Genomic DNA, 5,831 nt, shown 5'->3' on the forward strand with positions numbered 1-5,831 from the left:
ACAACTAGTGACCTCAGTACGGGAAGTACACAGCAAAACAGTAATCCTCCTATTACTACTGCAACTCCTAAAAACATTCCTAATTTAGCTAACCATGCTCCCCATGCTCCTAACTTTAAATCAAACCAGTCCCACATTTGATTAACTTTTCCAGCATTTTCTTTAAGTTCAATCCTTAGGTTTTTCAATTTGGTCATTACTTCAGTAAATGCTCCTTCAGGAGCAGTATTATTTGGTATATAAGTACAGCATTGATCCCCAAACATAACACGCACTCCCCCTTTCTCAGCTAACAAATAATCTAAAGCTATGTGATTTTGCCATGTCATTCTGCTCGTTGCATCCAATTGCTCTCCTAAAAGTGATAAGGACTCAGTGTACACTATCAGTGTAATTAATAAACCTTTGCTGATTGTAATATATGTAAATGATCCATTCTGTATTTTTATTTTGTGTAATCCAGATGAATATTGATTCAATCCCTGATTTGATTTCATCTCTTGCTTTAAACTCATAAGGCATATCTCTTGGTTGACCAATTGAATCTATATAAAATGCAGGGTCTTTTTCATAGGCTCTTCTGGATCTGGGTTTCTTTTCATTTGTTGCTTCCTCTTCTAGAGAGATGTGACTCATTTTATGTGTCAGCATAATTCTAGTACATAACCCTGACCATTTTTCTGGTAATGTTGTCAAGAGGCCATACTCTAATCCACACATCCACCATATGTCTGCCAATACAATATCAATGTCATCAAATATAGGTGGTGGGCCTTCTTTTATCACTAAATAGTCATCTTTACATCATGGTATTTTCCATATTTTGCTGCATTTTCCTTCAAATCTTCCTACGTCAATATTTCCCTTCTTCTCATAACATTCAAATTCCTGATCTGCCATTAATTATATTTTCCCTTGTGGCTTTTGTATTTTTTATTTCTGTACTATTGGCCATTTACGAGTTCGTATGCACTGTAATTCAGTTGCTCCTCTGTAGTTTGTTGTAGATTGGAGAAACTGGCACCCATAATATGCCATTTTTTGGGTACAGTTTCTAAAGACATTTATCTCTCTGCCTCTTTCTGTAAAGCATTTACCTCCCAATCTCATTGCATCTAACCCCATTGCATTAGACAGTCCTGGACATTTCTTAAACCATGCATTATGAAATATTCTACAACTAGAACTGTGTATAGGTATTGGTACAATATATAAAATTGGTCTTGCTTCAAAGCAAACTATGCCGTTTTCCCATTTCTCTTTTTCTGCTGTGTAATTTACCCATTGATACCAATTATTGTCTTCTGCCTTTTCCCATAATATATCTGAATTGCTCGTTCTCTTATAAGTAATATTGTGGTTGTCATTTACAATGTGTCTATTTTGTCTAGATACTTTTTCCTCATCTAGTTTTTGTTTTATTTGGATTAAGTCAAAGCCACTGCTAGATTCAACTGAAGGGGTGAACGTTTGTCTGGGTGCTGTTTGCTACAGCTTGAGCTTGTAGAATTAGATGCATTAGGCATGTGATGATCATCAGATATGTTGTAAGACCTATTTTTCTCCTCTCCTGTTTGTCTGACAGGAGACTGTGAGTTCCTTGTGGATCTTTTTTTGAGCTCTCATCAGTTTGCACTTCATCTTGTCACTGGTCTCTCCTCGTCACTTTCTCCTGAGTTGTCTGCTTGTCTGTTTCCTTTTCTTTCCATCCTTATTTTGGGAACTCTCGTACAGTGGTTTATATGATACCAGGTCGTACTTTCCTCCACTTGGACTGCAGTTGGAGTAGCTCTCATGACTTAGGGTCCCTCTCTCCTGGGCTCATTCCACTTTCTCCGGAATACCCTCAGATATACTTGGTCACCTGGAACAATTGGACATTCCGTCTCTGTTTCCTCACAGGGCTCTTTTCTTGTTTCCTGTAAATAGATAGCTTTATGTATTGCAGTTAATTTCTTCATATAAGATTGAAGTTCCATTTGCAATTGCTCGAGAGGAGGTCCTTTGTAGGGACCTCTACAATGTGGCACGGGCATGGGTCGACCCGTTAGCATTTCATGCAGTGTTAAGTGAGTGTTCCTGTTAGTTTGCATGCGATAACTCATTAGTGCAAGGACAAAATACACGATGACAATAATATACCCAATGACCTGAAGGATCATGTGTGTTCATTCAAAGAAAGGTTTTCCTATTAATTAATTAGCAAAGAAAAGTCCTTCCCTTGTGGATTTTCCCTATGGGCAAGGAAGCGATTTTCTTCACCTAAATTCCAGGAGGTCGTAAATGTATCGGGTGTCAGGGTTACCATGGAACCAGGGGCCTGTTCGGCTTCCTGGGGTGTTACAGAGTATTTGTTAAATCTAGCTAACAAAATATATATTGTGTGTTTGAGTGGTCCAGACGCTACAGCTTAAATGGTTCTTCTGGTACTGGTATATGGCCTATTGGTGTTGTTATTCCTTTCCTCACATTGTTTTTGGCACAAACTTCACATGTGGACAAAAAATAATTTACCATTGCATGTAAATAAGGAGACCAATATCCTTGCTGTTTAACTTTCCTTATCACTTCTCCCCTTGCGCAATGGTCAAAACCATGTGCATCTGGAATTAGAATATTCAAAAGTGAAGTTGGTGCAACAATTTGTCCTTCATATGTATGCCAAATGTCTTATGTGTCTTTTTTGGCCCCTCTTTGGTACCACATAGAGTGTTCATAAGGGCCTGCTTGGTGTTGAATTCGAATAATATCATCCAATTGAGGTTGAGGTTCTATAAGTACTACAGGTGCTAGTACTGCTACCTGACACCCTGAGGCTTTTTTAGCTTCCAAATCCGCTGCATTGTTCTCCTTAATGACATAATCATTTCCTTTTTTATGAGCCTGACACTTGATTATTGCTAGTCATTTTGGTATCATCATAGCAGAAATTAATTAACCTATTTGTTCAGCATGTTGTATGGGGGTACCGTCACTCTTTTTGAAACCTCTTTGTTTCCATACTGCTCCAAACAAGTGACATACACCATGCGCATATGCTGAATCAGTGAAAATATTGGCTGTTTGTCCTTTTGCTAATTGACATGCAGCTGTGAGAGCTTTTAATTCTGCTAATTGAGCAGAGCAAGGCTGTACACAATGTTGTGATATCACAGGCACAAATTCTTCCTTGTCTTTCTGTACTACTGAATATCCTGTATGATTTCCTACATGATCTCTAAAGCTAGAACCATCTACAAAGTAAGATACTTCTGCTTCAGGGATTGGTGTAGACTCAAGATCTGGCCATAATCTGGTAAATGCCAATGAATCAGTCACACACTCATTGGGCTTTCCTTCACAATCCAAAGGAATTAGCTCAGCTGGATTAACTGTATGACATCGCTTAATTGTAACATCTGGATATGTGAGTAGTGACGAATAGGCTAGAATTCGGGCTTGAGTCAGAACACATTTTCCTTGTTCTATTAACTCCACAATTTTGTGATGAGTATAAATAGTTACTGGGTACCCCATGGTTATTGTAGATGCTTTCTCATATGCGTAGTATACTGCTGCAAGGCCTTGTCGGTAACATGGTGGGTAACCTTATGCTACATTGTCCAACTTTGTACTGTAGTAAGCTATAGGCTGTTTTTTCCTTCCACTACAAGTCTCTTGCATCACTACAGCTGATCAGCTCTGTTTGCGACATACAGATGAAATTGTTTAGAGTATTCAGGATTTCCCAAGGCAGGGGCCTGTTGTAGTTCTTTTTTTATAGTCTCAAATGCTAGTAATGCATCTGTGTTCCATTTTAATGGATTACCTAAATGTTGCAGTCCTGCATGCTTCATGATTTCTCTCATTGGCGCTGTTATTGCTGCATAATCTTCTATCCAATCAGCACTAAAGCTGGTCATCCCCTGGAAAGTCATCATCTGTCCTACTGTTTGAGGCAGTGGTGTTTTACTTATGCCTTCCAATTGAGCTGGAGCTATAGCTCGTGTGCCAAATGCAATCAATCGTCCTAAGTATTCAACTTGAGGCTGGCAATATTGTATTTTGGCCTTGGATATTTTGTGACCTCCTTGTGCTAATTTCGTTAAGACCTTAATAGAATCTCTGTGGCATTGTTCTAGTGATGTAGAACAAATAATTAAATCATCTACATACTGTAAAAGAGTACTGTCTATCATAAGATCCTTTAAATCAGCTTTAAGTATTTGATTAAATAAATGTGGCGATTGTTTAAACCCTTGAGGAATTCTGGTGTATGTATACTGTTTACCTGCATATGTAAATGCAAATAAATATCTACTTTCCTCTGCTAATGGAACACTGAAGTAGGCCGAACAGAGATCAATTACTGTAAAGTATTTAGCATCAGGAGGGACATTCGTCAGTAACGTGTGCGGGTTTGGTACCTCAGCTGGCAAATCCTCTACTATATCATTGATTACTCGTAGGTCATGAACAAGACACCATCTGTTTTTGTCTGCTTTGATTACAGGCATAATTGGAGTGTTACAATAACTAGCTGTTTCTATTAATACTCCTGCCTTCACTAAACCTTCAATAGCGTTTTTATGCCTATTTCAGCATCAGGACGCAAAGGGTATTGCGGCTTTCTGGGCAGACGTGCATCTGGCTTAAGTTGTACTCTCACTGGGTTTGCTGATTTCATCAATCCTACATCTGAATCATATTGAGACAGTTGGTACCTGACACTCTACTTCCTTAAATAGTTTAGTGTCAGTAGTGGCTATCAATTTGGATGTTGTAGTCATCTGCGTCCGTTTTTGACTGATAACTACTTCCTGAGGAATTCCCATCAAACTGGTTGTACACAAAATATTGATGTAATTTTTGTCAACTGAATGAAAAATCAACGGATGTTCTGTTGTTTCCCATTTGCTTTGTTTTGCCTTTTTCATCATTGGTCCTAGATATTTTGCTTCCCAGTTTTTTTCCTACATATACAGACACATGTGGCACAGAATCTGTTAAATTGAACCATTTTTTCACAAATTCACATTCAGGTATACTCAAAGCTGCTCCCTGTTTACCTATTATGATATGCTGTGAGATTATTTCAATTTTTTGTCCTGCAGTTTCTTCCTGCCATTTTTTCTCTATTTTTGTCATCTCTTTCAGGATTATATATCATTGTGCAATGAAATTCTGATTTTGGTAACTGTGTTTCTGGAATCTGTGCCTCAATAAACTTTCCCCATTTATTAATTGTCTGTCTCACATCTTGTTCTATCTGTCCTATCTAATAGACATTTGCTTTTGGCTCTACAACCACCATTTGAGTTTCTATTCCTATTGTGTCTATATATACTCCTTCTGGAGAACACCACATTTGTAGCCCTAATTTACATAATGCATCTCTCCCTAACAAATTAACAGGAGTCTGATTTGATACAAGAATGGGTATGGTTACACTTTTATTTTTGGTTTGTAGACACATTGGAGCTGTCATTGGAATTAACTGCATTTGTCCCGAGAATCCTATTGTCTTTGCAAATTTTCCAGACAAGGGGAGATGCGAGGCATAATTTGAATTCACACAAGTATAAACAGCTCCTGTGTCTACCATCATTGGTGTTGTCTTTCCCTCTATTTCAATTTGCAGAATAGGTTCTTGATCAGCTTTAGTTGTTAAAATTGGAAGCTGACTCTCCCCAATAGGATTCTCTGGGTACCCCTAATATCCTTGATTTGGGCCTCCCAGAGGGTTTACTGGACCCTGTAATGGACCCCGGGTGGGCTGCTGCCAACTCTCCCCTTTTCCACCCCTAGGTGGCTGTTGCCATGGATTGGTGGGACAGTCATTCTTATTATGT

The sequence above is a fragment of the Sinocyclocheilus grahami genome, unplaced genomic scaffold (genome assembly GCF_001515645.1).
Source record: "Sinocyclocheilus grahami isolate Dianchi unplaced genomic scaffold, SAMN03320097.WGS_v1.1 scaffold906.1, whole genome shotgun sequence".
In the NCBI taxonomy this organism is placed as follows: Eukaryota; Metazoa; Chordata; class Actinopteri; order Cypriniformes; family Cyprinidae; genus Sinocyclocheilus; species Sinocyclocheilus grahami.